The 15,708-nt window shown below is 35.2% G+C and overlaps 1 protein-coding gene across 7 annotated transcripts in view; it reads right to left on the bottom strand.

Annotated features, from left to right (window-relative positions):
- The window catches only part of LOC105473258 (MGAT4 family member C), a 935,225-nt gene that overhangs the window by 223,246 nt on the left and 696,271 nt on the right, over nucleotides 1–15,708 (bottom strand). The window lies entirely within an intron of this gene.

Here is a 15,708-nt window from a genome sequence, read left to right as displayed (position 1 = left end):
GAAACAGAGAATAAAATTTCAGAAAATTTGCAGCCTGGCAATGCAATAGAAAAGAAACACCCATTTTTTGAGGAGAAATTCAAGCCATCTGCAGAAATTTGCATAAGTAGCAAAGAGACTAATGTTAATCCTCAAGAGAGTGGGGAAAATGTCTCCAGGCCATGTCAGCAACCTTCACGACAGCCCCATCACAGGCCCAGAGGCCCAGGAGGAAAAAGTGGTTTTGTGGGCCAGGCCAGGGTCCCTGTGATGTGTGCACCCTAGGGACTTGGTGCCCTGTGTCCCTGCCACTCCAGCCATGGCTGAATGGGGCCAATGTAGAGCTTGGGCTCTGGCTTTAGAGGGTGGAAGCCCCAAGCCTTGGCAGCTTTCACTTGGTGTTGAGCCTGTGGGTTCACAGAAGTGAAAAACTGAAGTTTGGGAACCTCTGCCTAGATTTCAGAAGATGTATGGAAATGCCTAGATGCTCAGACAAACGTTTGCTGCAGAGGTGGGGCCCTCATGGACAACCTCTGCTAGGGCAGTGCAGAGGGAAATATGGAGTCAAATCTCCACACAGAGTCCCTCCTGGGGCACTGCCTAAAGGAGCTGTGAGAAGAAGAGGCAAACGTCCTCCAGACGCCAGAGTGGTGGATACACAGGCAGCTTGCACCGTGCACCTGGAAAAGCCTCAGACACTCATTGCCAGCCCATGAAAGCAGCCAGGAGCGAGGCTATACCCTGTAAAGACACAGGGGCAGAGCTGCCCAAGACTATGGGAACCCACCTCTTACATCAACATGACCTGAATGTGAGACCTGAAGTCAAAGGAGATCATTTTGGAGCTCTAAGATTCGACTGCCCTGCTGAATTTCAGCCTAGCATAGGCCCTGTTACCCCTTTGTTTTGGCCAATTTCTCCCATTTGGAATGGCTGTATTTACTCAATACCTGTACCCCCATTGTATCTAGGAAATAACTAACTTGCTTTTGATTTTCAGGCAGAAGGAACTTGCCTTGTCTCAGATGAGACTTTGGACTGTGGACTTTCTAGTTAATGCTTAAATGAGTTAAACCTGTGGGGGACTGTTGAGAAGGCATGATTGGTTTTCAAATGTGAGGACATGAGATTTGGAGGGGCTGGGATGGAATGATGTGGTTTGGCTGTGTCCCCACCCAAGTCTCAACTTGAATTATTTCTCTCAGAATTCCCACGTGTTGTGGGAGGGACCAAGGGGGAGGTAATTGAATCATGGGGGCTAGTTTTTCCCATGCTATTCTCATGACAGTGTATAAGTCTCGAGATCTAATTGGCTAATAGAGGTTTCTGCTTTTGCTTCTTCCTCATTTTTCTCTTGCCACTGCCATGTAAGAAGTGCCTTTTGCCTCCTGCTATGATTCTGAGGCCTCCCCAGCCATGTGGAACTATAAGTCCAATTAAACCTCTTTTTGTTCCCAGTTTTGGGTATGTCTTTCTTAGCAGTGTGAAAACAAACTAATACAACCTGTTTCTAGATTAAAGTCTATTTTGATGGTAACTTAACATTTAGCCCAGAGTTGATACTGGTGTTGGTATAAAATCTGAAGGAGACATAGAATTTTGGTACAATTTGGGGTAAGAAGTGGAAGTACTTGGGCAAAATTCAACAGATAAGCAGCCAATTAGAACATTAAGCTATATAGTATATAAAATTATTCATTACAGTAATCAATATTACAAACAACTTTTCTAGGGAATCTTTGAAATGATGAATGACCAAGGATCCTGAGCATATGAACCTATACAATGCAAATTTTAACAACTTATGTAAGCAATTCTACATCTATCTATCATGAACTTCCATTATAAAAAAAAAACCATTTTTAGTATGAATATCAGAGTCATCTAAACTTTTACAGGCAAATAAATAGATTGTGGAATAAATTTTCAACAAAACCAAATGTTTATAATTTAGCTCATTGTTTTTGTTTCAGCAAATAAAAGCAATAGGTCTCATTTCTTTTCAGCATTCAATTTTTCAATTAATTTTGATTGATGTGTTATGGATTGTTTTTCTATTAAAATACATATTTTTAAACCCTTCTGAACTTTCCAGTATACTTTAATACTATTTTATATCAATTACAGTCTCATAATTGAGTTAGATCATTTCCTCTATGTTTAACCAACCACTGTTTAAATATTTTTTAAATGTTAACACCACTCTATCTGCTGCATTGTACTGCATTTTGCATAATAATCATATATTAAAACACTTTTCTAATATTGATTTTCTAAGTTGATTTTCTAATATCTAATTTCCTAAGTTGAAATTTGTCTTCCCCATCCTCTTGGACATTGAATAAAATGATTACTTAGACGATCAACATATTATATTCTTTAAATATTTGAAGATAGCCTTCATTTCTCTCTTCTGTCTTTGTTTCCCTGGGCTAACCATTCTCATTTTTTCTCTTCTGTCTGTTGACTCTCATCATCATTGTCTCCCTTGTGTTGGGGCCTATTTTCAAATAAAGCAGGTTATGTGCAAAATTAAATATACTGTGGTTAACAACTTTCTTAATTTGAACTCTGTATTTCAACAAATGCAACTGAATTTTTATTAGATTCATGGTAACAAGTTTACATTTGTTTTTAACTAAAATTCCCTGAAGCTTGTTCACACGTGCTAATGGTAAATCCCACCTTTCCCATTCTGTCTTGCCTATTATATCCCTATCCATTTGTCTTCTTTCCTCTCCCTTCCTACTTGCTTTCCTCTCTCTTCCTCCCTTCCTTTCTTCTTCTTTTCTTTCTTCATGTTCTTCCTATTCTTCCTTCCTATTTAGTTATTTTCTTTATTTCTTTCCCCATTTTGTTTTTCCTTTCTTTCTGCGTGACCACCCTGTTGACAAAAGTCAATAATAGCTTAAATTGACCTAAAGACAGCCACAAACAGCAATAGAGTATATCAAACAGTGCATTTTTATAAAATATGAAGAAGGAAGTTAGTATGGTCATTATATATAACAGTGAGAGCTACAGGACTATCTAAATCCTCACCATCATGTAGACAGTTACTGATTTTATCTGAGTTAGGGATACATAGACCTCCTGGAAAATTATCTCCACAACTTCAGGACCCAGCACTATATATCTGTATATTAGAATGGAACAGTTTTTTTAAATGGGGGTGGTTTAGATTTGCGCCAGGGTTATCTCTGGGGTCTATTCTGATTATACAGTACTATAAAAAACTGTACTCTTAGCCATTTTTCTTCATCATGTTCAGTTTTGCCAGGCTATACTACTTGGTAAAAGTAGATTCCTGATTTTCATTCTGCGGAACTCATGCTTTATATGTTTTCACATATATTTTCTTTATACACTTTGAATTTCTCTCTTATGCTTTTCACATTATTGTGTTTGATTTTGATATTTTGCTTGTTCTGGAAAGGATCTGTATCTTTCAATGTACTCAGCATCTGTTTCCATCTTCGGAAGAAACTATTTAGAAAAAATACAGATCTCAAAATGCAAGAACTGAGGACTGGCTGTGTTACATATTAGCCCTGTAACTTGAGCTAGTTATTTAATCTCTCCTATGCTTCAGTTTCTCAATCTGAGAAAAGGATAAAGATAACACCAATCTCATGCATTTTTATGATAATTAAAATACATAGTTTATTTCCAGTATCCAGCAAACTATCTGATACAGATACAAAACTTAATAAAAATAGCAATTAGTTTGATCAATTTGCCATTGTTTTAATCAGCTCAGGCTACTATAACAAGAATATCATAAACTGGGTTGCGTAAACAACAGAGATTTATTTCCCCAAGTTCTGGAGGCTGGGAATTCCATAATCAAAGGACTGGCCAATTTGGTTCCTGGTGAAGTCTCTTTTCCTGGCTTACAGGCGGTGGCCTTCTAACTTACATGCTGGCTTGACCTCATCATGGTGTATGCATGGAAAAAGACAGAAAAATCTCTCTCTCTCTCTTGTTCTTCTTATAAAGCCATAAATTCTATCAACTTAAGATCCCCCACTCTACGACCTCAATTAAACCTAATTATCTGCTAAGAGCTCTGTCTTCTAATAAAATCACATTGAGAGTTTGGGCTTCAACATATTATTTGGAGGGACAAAATTTCACCTGTATCAGTTAACAAACCATACCATCAAGCCATTTTAAAAATGTTAAAGAGAACAAGGATTTGGTGGTCTGTGTGTATTCCACATGGATATATATGCATAGATCATACTTTCAGATCAACAAATGTGAATTCTCCTCTTTTCACAATTTGCCAATCATTAGTCAATTTTTATGAGGTATTTTGTTGTAGCATTGACTTTTTTGACATTTAGAAAATGATATTCCATTTCTTTCTCTTACTATAATTACTAATCAATTAAAACAAGTTTTTGGTCTCTACTAAAAATAAAAATTAGCTGGTCGTGGTGGCAGGTATGCCTATAATCCCAGGTACTTGGGAGGCTGAGGCAGGAGAATTGCTTGCACCTTGGAGGCAGAGGTTGCAGTGAGCTGAGATTGTGCACTGCACTCCAGCCTGGGTGACAAAGAGAGACTCTGGGTTTGCTTTTATTTACTATGTGCCAGGACATTATTCTAAGAATTTTCACATGAAACAATTAACTTTTACATGTTTTATACTCCTTTGTCTTTTTTTCTTGAAATTTTAATAATTTCTGTGTATCATTCTTGGGTCACCTCTTGCTGTGAGGCCATATAGAGGGGTGGAAAGAGTTATTAGTTTTGAAGTCAACTGGATATACATTACTTAGTTTGTTGAATAAATTATTAAATTTTTTATTCTCTTCCTTCCATTCTCCTTTCCTTTCTCTTTTTGTTGGTTTCTTTTGTTTTCTTCTTTCCTACACTATTCCTTCCTTATTTCTTTTTCTCCTGTTAAAAAAATAAAAAAAAGAAAACCATGGGAGGCCATTGTTTTGGACCTGCACTAGGCTCCTGAAGACCAGACCAAACAGAAAGCAGTCATTTGTGCTAAGTACATATAATAAAGCTGAACTTTGAAATGGGCCAGTTTTCAGAAAAAAAATCTGGATATTCCCATCAACCTATGTCAACATAACAAAATAGCTCCCACTCTGTCTTAACTCTGTAAGGAAAGTCACTTTGAAATTACCAATCTACTTTTCGTTTCCTGTTTCTGTCTCTTCAGCCCTTTTCTGCCCATAAAGCCAACTTCCCCTGCTCAGCTCATGGGAACACTCATTCTAATTTATAGAATGTGGTTTTGCCCAACTCTGGAATAAGCAATAAAAGCCAATTAGATCTTTAAACACAATTTGTTATAATTTTGTCTTTTGACACTCCTTTCCTCCTTTTGTGTGACTATATTCATTGTTATTTCCTTACTTGCTTGTCTTTATTCTCTGTAGGTAGTACAGCTTTACTTCTTGAATTTACTATCTTCATTTTGGTAAGTAATTTAATCTTTTCATCATTTTTAAAAATGGGGATAATATATACAGTATACACAAAATATGTCTGATGCATTGTAGGCAATTCTCAAAGTTTATTGAGAAAAGTTTAACGCTTGTATTTGAAAATTCTCTCAGTATTTTGAATGAGACTTTTGTGAGTAATCAGCATTTAGCAATTCTTGAGAGCATAAGTCTTTCAGGTTCTCTGTAGATATACACATAAGCATATGTTCTTAGAAACAAACAATGAGAACAAACAAAAAAAGAGCACAGTTTCAAACATGATCTAATTCTGCCCCACTCTAATTGTGGATACTCACTGATGACCAAATATCACTTAAACACATATGTGACATCTTTACTATGACTTGAAATCAGCAATTAATTGCAGATTGAAAAATTTGAATCCATATGCCAACTTAATTTACATAACTAAATTATCTTAAGGATTCTCTCTAATATTTCTCTATTTTGTTTTATCTTTCTCCATCAAACAACTTTTATTGTAAGAGCACAAGTATTTTACAAAATTCAGGACCAAATCAGCAAACACATTTCTTAGGCAAAGAAATGAGAGTTGCTCAGGAAAATTTAACAGGAGGCATGTTAAATACAATTTGTCCTCCCCACCCTGCAAAAAAAAAAAAAAAAAAAAAAAAAAAAAAAGGCATTAAGGAGACTTAGCAGATAATCACTCAGACTTGATATCTATTTTCAACATATAAAATTAGTAAGACAAAGCCTAATTGGCTCAACCTAGATGATTTGAAAAGAATGAAATCATTTAGCTATGGCCAGATGCCAGAGGACTCAGACTTATAGGAGAGAGAAGGATACAGAAAGCTCTCAAATAAGAGGTACCTGTTGGACAGACCAATCAACCTGACACTACTGCCTTCCAACCATAAGACAACAATACCATACCTACTGTGACATATTTGACATGTCACCATATGTGAAATTTCAAGATCCTTTGTTTAAGCAAAAATGAAGGTATTATAAACAATGAACCCAAGTCCAAGCTAACACCAATCCCAAAGCCACATCCCCAAAAGGCAAATCTGCTCATATCAATAAATAACTGACATGCTGAAGTCACTCACTGAGTTTAAATCATCCACATGGTGTTTGTGGCTTTCACAGAATTGTTGTGACTCTTTCAGATTCAGAAACCTATGGGCTAAACATTGTATGTAAATGCTGCAAATACAAAACTTTACATACTAATTGAAGAATCAAGCACACCAATTTACCAAGCTGTAAAACACATTGCTCATTACCCCTAATACAGAAATTATTCCCCTTGAGCTCTAAAATCTAAAAACATTTGAGTGAGGAGTGCTCATCTTTAATCATGGGAGGTTCAATGCTCAACCATGACCCCTAGTTGCACAGGAGAAGCATAGGTGCTTAGGTCTTGCCTAAAACCATATTCCACATTCTTTGGGCCAACAACTTGACTGTATAATCTGTAGTTTCAAGCTCATCATGAATAGAGTTTGCAATAGGCTTTTCCAGCATTCTGTAAGACTAGTTACATCTAACTGAAGGGAAGAATAAGAAAGAGCCCACTGTTGTTCTTTCCTCAAATTAATAAACAGGAGTACAGTAGGTCTTCATGTGAATAAGAAGACACAAAGGAAGCTTGGCAAACCAACTCAAATCTATAGTGTTATCTGGCCAGCTTGGCAGCCATCAATAATCTATATATTGTATTACTGGAGTCAGAACAATGGGCAAAATCCAGACGAATCTAAGGAGATCATTCAAAGTGTATAGGCATGCATACATTCTGCATATTGTTTTCATGCTTTATATGAGGCTTTTACACTAAATTTTTAAAACACAGGATGTGATTCCTGACATTCTATCAACCATTTTATTAGGTGATATGTATCATAAATCATAAAGATCAAATCTCTACTATAACCCTACCACCCTGAATGCACCCAATCTAGTCTAGTATTTCTCTATTTTAATTCTACACAGGTGGAGCCCTCCATTATTATGAGTTTAAAGTTTTGTAAATCTTCCCTTTTTGTTTATTTAGGTAATATTTATATATAGTGAAATTCAGTCCTTTTAAAGTGTATGATTTACTGAATGTTGATGAACTTACATAATAGTGTAACCACCACGAAAATCAAAATGAAAAATATTTCCATTGTCCGAAACAGGGTCTTCATTACCCTTTGCAGTCTCTCCTTTTTTCCTACATCACTCCAAGAATGTGGCAACTACTGGTATAATTACCTTCCTTTTAGATTTACCTTTTCTAGAATGTCACGTAATAATAAGTCTTTCCTTTCTATAGTGACTAGTTCATTGTTACTAAAAAGGGCCTAAAATGGGCAAATAAGCAGAAGAAAAAATGTTCTAATCAGACCTAGTACTGCTACTTGGCTGTTGGCTGTTAGGCATTATGTCTTCCTGCCTTCAAACTGCAAAAAAAAAAACCAAAAAAAACAAAAAACAGTCATTTTTTAGGGCTCTAGGCTTGAACATATTAAACATTGGTTGTTTATCTAAGGTGCACTTCACTAAAAATATTTCATACAACTCAAGAATTAGTTATCTCAAGATATTCAAAGATATTCTTGAATTAGGAGGAAATTATCTCGACAAATGGCCACCAAAAGACCATTTTATCTGATGGTTCCTAGATGAGGTGACCAAAGCATTCACATCCAAAATGTACTGAGAGTGAGAATGAGATATGTGTCCTGCTGAGATAAGAACCTGATACCTGATGGGCCTTTGCCTGTATTAAAGTAAATTCCTTTTAGTAGAGATTGGCTTTCTCTTTTCTGCTATGATTTTTCTGCTCAAGTTATACTAGAAAAGTATTTTTCAAATAGTAGTATAAAACAACTAGCCAGAATGATGATGAGAAATGATTAAGAATTCTAGTGATTTTAAGGGAATAGAGTTTATATTACCCACTCAAGCATAGTGATGGTTTTCTAGTGGGGAAAATAGAACTGGAACTGCATATGTTGTGATAGTTTGGTGGCAGGATACAAAAGAAATTCTTTGAAACGGCATTTAAAATTCCCTCAGGAGTATAAACATTATTTCTTCCTTGCCTGTGGGCAGCAGGGTGTAACATATGGAACATACATACAATATGAAAGAAAACTGACAAACAGGAGGGACATGCTCATTCCCTCTCTGTGGTGCCAGTTTGGTCTTTAGATTCTTAGGCACTATTCCCACTCTAGACAAGCTGGAAATAGATTTAGAATACAGAAACATATGTGTTAGAGGAATATCCACAGAACTTTAAGTTCAAAAGAAATAAGAAATTATGTAGCTTCCAATTATTCTGAGAAAAAAAAAAAACTTTCTATACATGTTGTATTATGTGATACAAAATATGTGATATTTTGGAAGTTTGAACAATTGATTTGTGCATTTTACTTTATATTTATGACCTTAAGGGAAATTCATTAACTAATACATTTTGTTAACTCTCTAAACTGCTGATAAAGAGCAAGGGACACTGTGAACTTTTGATTCATTTGAGTTTATTGGAACGGAAAAAAAGTCACTAAAAATCCATGATAATGAAATTGCTAAAAGAATATTGAATAACCTATGAAAAGTTATGGGTATAAATTTAGTAAATGCTACATTTTAAGTAAATAATATAAATAAGTTTATAAATAATGCCTTTGAGTAAATCATAAAGCATATGCTTTAAAATAAGAGTGGTTAGGGTAACTAGAGAGGTTTTTCTATGTTTTACATGGAGATAGAGCAGTGCATTTTAGAAATTAAGGACTTTCTCTATAAAGTTAAGTCAAGAGATTATTTTAATTTTTTCCCTTTATGGTTAAGACTCATAAAATATTGTTTTATTTCTAGGAATAGAGTTGATTTTTATTGTCTTTTCCTTTTGAAAAATAACACTCCAAAGAGAACACTAGATTTTCTGCATCACTTTTCAACTTCTCAACCCATTTTAGAGGATAATTCTGCCAAAACACCTTAAATTTCTCATAAAATTATTTTTACATTTTGTTGCTAGTCAAATGTCACCTAAAACATTTTCATATAAATTTTTTATTAAGGTAACTGGATTCTCAAGGATGTAATATATTCATGTCTAACCTATAGCCCTTCATATTACAGTAGCAGCCTCACCTTGTAAAAAAAACATCACAATAAGCTGAAAAAAATACAAAAATAAATTAGCATTGTGACAGCAAAAACAAGGACCACTAGGAAAATTAGGAAATAAAATGACACTGAAAAACACTGTATCTTTTTAAATTTTTCTATTGTAGCCCTTCTTAGTAGAAGTTGAAATTAAAGCTACTGATTTCCTAATAGCAAATAAGGGAAACAGTCTAAGAGCACCTGAAAACTGGAAAATCTTTTATTTCTTAAAATTTCTTTACCTTTGAAAACATCTTCATATGCAAACTTATAAACCCATTTTAAATGACTAATCCAATTATTTTCTTTGAAAGCAAAACAAAAAACAAAAACCAAAGAGAATACTGAAGTTGTGGAAAAACATGGGTAGTCTTGTAGTTCACTCTCTAAGTCCTTTCGTATTGCCTCCAAAGCCATTATTTGTGGTTTCAGATAGAAAACACATTCAGGCAGCCAATCATGCATTCCTTTTGATCGTATAATGTGATAATCCTCAAAAGGATCTCAGCTCCCCCTTGTTCATATTTATACAATTAACTAGTCCTTTAAATGCTTAATATATCTCAAAATAAAGGCTAAATATTTCATTTTCATAGGATTTCATTTGATTGGAATTTTGATTGTGAAGGACATTTGGTGACAACTTTTCTTTTCATGTCTAAATTGCAGCTTATCAGTGGGAATTTCCACTTAGCTCTCGACAAATTTGGGGAATAAAGGCCAAAATAAGAAAACATTAAGGAAATGGAAAAGTCCTAACAATATTATAGGGTTGATAGCACCTTTTTTTATTACACCAGGGATTACTGAGAGGCAATGCACTTTTCACCTTTTTCTAAGTCTTTATTTGCTATTACAGTTTAAAAAGTCAATTAGAAAGATTATGTCATTCAATAATTATGATCAAAAGTAAAGAGGATAATTCAACTTTTCCAGGTTTGCTTTGATAATCAAATTGGCATAATTAAAGTGTGTTTCTCCTGTTAATTACAATATTCAAGTAATAATAATAACCAATAATGAACAAATTTTCACATTTATGGATGGTATAATTTCATCAGATCATACATCATTCCTTTAACCATCTCTGGAGTTGTTATCGGCCTTTGCTGACCATTGCTGCCCTGCCCTCTCAGTTGCTTTCCTCACAACAAATATACTATTTCTATGGGAATTTTGACTTGAGTACGCAATAGCACATGTGACACCTATTTGAATATATGGCCATTTTTGAGCTCCCGATTTTACTTCTAAGTAAATACTCTGTGATGATGAATATTACACATCAATTTGGCTAGAATAAGACAAATAACGTGTCTCTTTGGTCACACCCTAGTCTAGATGTGAAGATATTTTGTAGATAGGACTAATATTTACTTTAAACAACTCTACCTTAACACTTAAGTTGATTTAAAGCAAAGATATAATCCTCAGTAATTTGGGTAGGCCTCATCTAGTCAGTTAAATGTTTTAACAGCAAAAACTGAGGTGTTCCAGATAAGAAGGAATTCTGCCCCAAGACAGTAATTTAGAAATCATTTCCCAGTTTCCAGACTGCCAGTCTGAGCTAAACGTCAACTCTTAGCTGAGTTTCCAGCCTGCTGGCCTGCCTCACAAATGTTGGATTTTCCAGGCCCTACAATCAAGAGCTGAAACTAGGCCTCATAAAACTTAGAAACTAGGCCTCATATAGAAAAAATTAACACCAGGTGGCTCTGGATAGGGTCCCACCCTGCCTCGATAAGGACCCACCCTGATAGGGTCTCACCCTGCCAATTCCAGGAAACAACCTCATGGGGTCCCACCCTGCCAATTCCGGGGGTCCCACCCTGCCTCGAAGTTCCCGGAATCAACAACTCCAGGAAAAAAAAAAAACCTCATAAGGTCCTGCTCTAACCAATTAGCATAAGACACCTTGCTCAGGCCATAGCTAGACCCAATCATTTTGCGCCTTAAGCTTTGTTTAAATTTCACGCCATAAGCTGTGTTTGAACTTGTGTTTGCCTATATAAACAGCCTGTAACAAGCAGTCGGGGTCCCAGGGCCAACTTAGAGCTTGGGACCCTAGCGCGCTAGTAATAAATAACTCTCTGCTGTGAATCTCGTGTCGGTGATCCTTCGCGGCGACCCCTGCCCAGGAGGGAATCGACAGTTCGGTTCCAACAGAGCCAATTTCTTAAAATCTCTCTCTCTCTCTCTACACACCACACACACACACACACACACACACACACACACACACACACACCTATAGGTTCTGTTTCTCTAAAGAATGCTGAGTGATACAAATTTTGGTACTGGGAATGGTTCTAGAAGAACAGACTCTTCAGAAAAAATGTTCTGAATTGATTCTGGGATCTTCTAGAATTGGTGCTCAATCTGGTTAGATACAAAGGTACCAATTGCTCTATTTCTAGTAGTAAAGAGAACACTGATGTTTTGTGGTGTGATGTGGCAAGAAAACTATGCAAAATGTCTCCATTGATTACAATGGAAATATTTTTAAAAAATTGAAAATATCTCCTAATCAAATACAAGAGGAAAGGTTCTGGATGATCATGTATTTGATATTTTAGGACATTCTATCAAACTAACAAGTAAAATAAGATTAGCTGATTGCTCCTAATTGTTCTGGACAAAGTGGGCACAGAAAAGGATGAGCTCAGGGTTTCAAATTCTCAGCTCAAGTACCACATACATGATCTGAAAATGTCTCTATCTATCCTGAAACACACACACACACACACACACACACACACACAAATACACACACACACACCCACACACCCTTATCTCCTGTAGCAAACTTAACCCATATTCTCATCCTGTAAGTAGCTGAATTTCAACAAAAATACAATTTCCAAAATCAAAGGGTGTCTGCTTTAATACGAGGGCACTGATGAGGAAGAAACGGAATCCTCAAAATTAGAGTGGGACATATGAGCAGTTTTAATGAAGCTGAGGACACCGAATTTCAAAATTCTGCAGTCATCTTTGGCAGCAGCCCTTCCACACCTGTTTGAGGACATTAAATCTGCTTTAACTGAGGCAATCAAATGGACTTTGAGTTGCCTTGCAAGACTTTGCTAATTCTACTCAGAATCCACCCCCATCACCCACCTTGCTTCTAGATCTCTATCTAGACTCAAATCCTAGATGACCCAAAAAGGTGAAGTGCAAAGTGTAGCCCATGAAGAGTTGCACTATATTGCAAAAGAACCACATGGTTTTTCTAACTCATACAGAGAAATTTGAGGAATGTGTTTATTATTTAACATGTTTAACATTTTGGGTGATTTTTTTGTTGTTGATATTGAGGTATCTTCTACATACTTATGGTTTTTGTTGTTTTTCCCTCAACAAGAACATGATATGTGTTAAAATCTCCCATTATTATGGTAAGTTTGTCTATTTTCATTTTTAGTTATTTTCTTTAGGTACATTCAAACTTAGCATTCTAATCTTTCCCTTGGATAAGTTATTGTAGCATTATGAAATGTGTCATCATCTGATATTATTACTCTATCAAATCTTTCTTGGGGTTGTGGAGCTTATCTTCTATTATTGTTTCACTTTTCACTTTTGTATATATTTATTTTCAATTGTATCTCCTGTAAGCAGCATCAATCAGGTTTTTTTCTATTAATTATTTTAAACTTCAACTTTTATATGGAGTGCTTAATCTATTCAGATTTAATAAAAATCAGATATATTTGACATTAAATTTAACACTTTATTTTTTCATTATTTCTATTTTTTGCTCATTTGATTATCTTTCTTAGAACCCATGAAATTCTTTTTTTATTTTCCCCTTTATTAGCGTATTTTTACATATTTTACTTTTACTTTTAGCCTAAAAATTATAGCATGCTTCCTTGTTTTAATATATTTATATAAATTGGTACATTTTTCACTTTAAACAACAAAAGGACCATAGAATTCCTCTCTCCACTTGCCCCACTATCTATTTTTATTTTTTCCTAAGTTCCTAGCTTCAGTGTTATATTGTCATGCATTTTAATTTTATATTTATCTACCATTATCATTGGTTTTTATTCTTCCCGGTATTTCTGTGTTTTCAGTTGTAATTATTTTCCTTTGCAGGAAAAAAACTCACTTTACTTGAAATAGCTGAAACAAATTATCTCAATTTTTGTTTTGACATAAATTATTTTCTTTTTATTTGGAGGATGTTTCTTTTAGGTGCAGCATTCTAGTTTGGCAGTTTTATTTTTTAGCTCTCTAGTAACAGCGTCATATTATCCTCTAGTTTCCATTACTTATGTTATAAAGTCAGCTATCGATGACATTGTTGCTCTTTCAAAGATAATGTGCCTTTTGTTTAAATCAAAATATTCCCTATGTATTTGATTTTCAGCAAATTGAGGTTTCATTTGTATATATTCTGCTTTAGGTACATAGTTCCTTTTAACTTTGAGCTTTCTTGTCTGATTTTTTTGGGAAAATTTCTAGCCACTGTTTTCACTTAATGTGTTTGCTTCATTCTTCTCTTACCTCACATCGTATCATCTTACCTAACCTCACTTTATCTTATTTCTCTCTCTCCTTTTATTTGGGGTATTTAGAAGAGATGCTAAACCTTTTGAAAATGTCTAATAAATCTTGTATTCTTTGTAATGTATTTTCAAGGCTTTTTTTTCTGTTATCTACTCCATTTTCTGATGACTCATCTTCCTGTTCACTAACTCTTACTCTATGTTATTAATGTTATTTCTAGAATTACCATGTGATTCATACTATCAATGCAAGAAATCTGCTGACATTATTTATCATATACCTTGTTGCATACATTAATCATAGTTATTTAAAAATATACTTCTAGAAAGTCCAATAACCCTTGTTCTTGTTTTTGTGTGTGTGTGTGTGGTTTTTTTTTTTTTTTTTTAATCACTGGGTTTCAGTAACATAGTCCTGTGTCCTTTTAAATCTGCTAGGTTTTGAGAAAATGTTGAATACTGTGTATGAAAAGTTAGAAAGGTAATCTGAGATTTTTAAATGTAGGTATTTTCAGCCATAAGCGATTCTCTTTTGTTTTTAGGAGGTAGGAGAGTAGGAGCAAATAATTTTGTTTGTTTGTTTGTTTGTTTGCTTGTTTTCTTTTCTTTTTTTTTAAAATTTATTTATTATTATTATACTTTAAGTTGTAGGGTACATGTGCATAATGTGCAGGTTTGTTACATATGTATACTTGTGCCATGTTGGTGTGCTGCACCAACTCATCATTTACATCAGGTATAACTCCCAATGCAATCCCTCCTGTTTGCTTGTTTTTTGAGACAGAGTTTCGCTCTTGTCACCCAGGCTGGAGTGAAATGGCACGATCTTGGCTCACTGCTACCTCCACCTCCTGGGATTAAGCAATTCTCCTACCTTAGCCTCCCTAGTAGCTGGGATTACAGGCACCTGCCACCATGCCCAGCTAATTGTTGTTGTTGGTGGTGTTTTTTTTTTTTTTTTTTTTTTTTTGTATTTTTAATAGAGATTGGGTTTCACCATGTTGGCCATGATGATCTCGAAATCCTTACCTTAGGTGATCCATCTGCCTTGGTCTCCCAAAGTGTTGGGATTACAGGCATGAGCCACCACACCTGGTTGAAGCAAATCAATTTTTCTGAGCCTGTAATAAGATTGATTCAAAGCTGGATTTCTGCCTTTGCAAATGGGCTTATTTGGGTTTGCTCTAATGCCAGTTGAAAGCCTGAAGTGTTTACTGAAGCCCATCTTCTTTGGCAGGTCTTGAACTAAATGTTTGTCTCTGCTACCCATGAAATTGGCAAACCTCCATTCAGCTTCTTAGCATTTTGGCTAAAATTAAAATATCAGCAAATGTTTAGAAAAGTGCCAAGTGTGAGGCTCCCCTCTTAGCGTTCCTCTTGCTTTTGGGGATCTTGGTGACTCAAGTTCTGGCTATGTTGGTAAACATCAATCATTATTTTCACTTTTCTTATCCCAAGGTACTGTCCAAGGCTCTGATTGACTTCTTAGTACCTAGACCCTTTACACAAATAAGCAAGGGAAAGATGGCACAGAAATTTGGGCACTGCTTGGTATAATTCTTCTCTGCAAGTTCTTGGTTCCTCAAAGACCAGTTGCTTAA

This window comes from Macaca nemestrina, chromosome 10, assembly GCF_043159975.1.
Source record: "Macaca nemestrina isolate mMacNem1 chromosome 10, mMacNem.hap1, whole genome shotgun sequence".
NCBI classification, from domain to species: Eukaryota; Metazoa; Chordata; class Mammalia; order Primates; family Cercopithecidae; genus Macaca; species Macaca nemestrina.
This window is presented reverse-complemented; position numbering and strand designations above follow the sequence as displayed.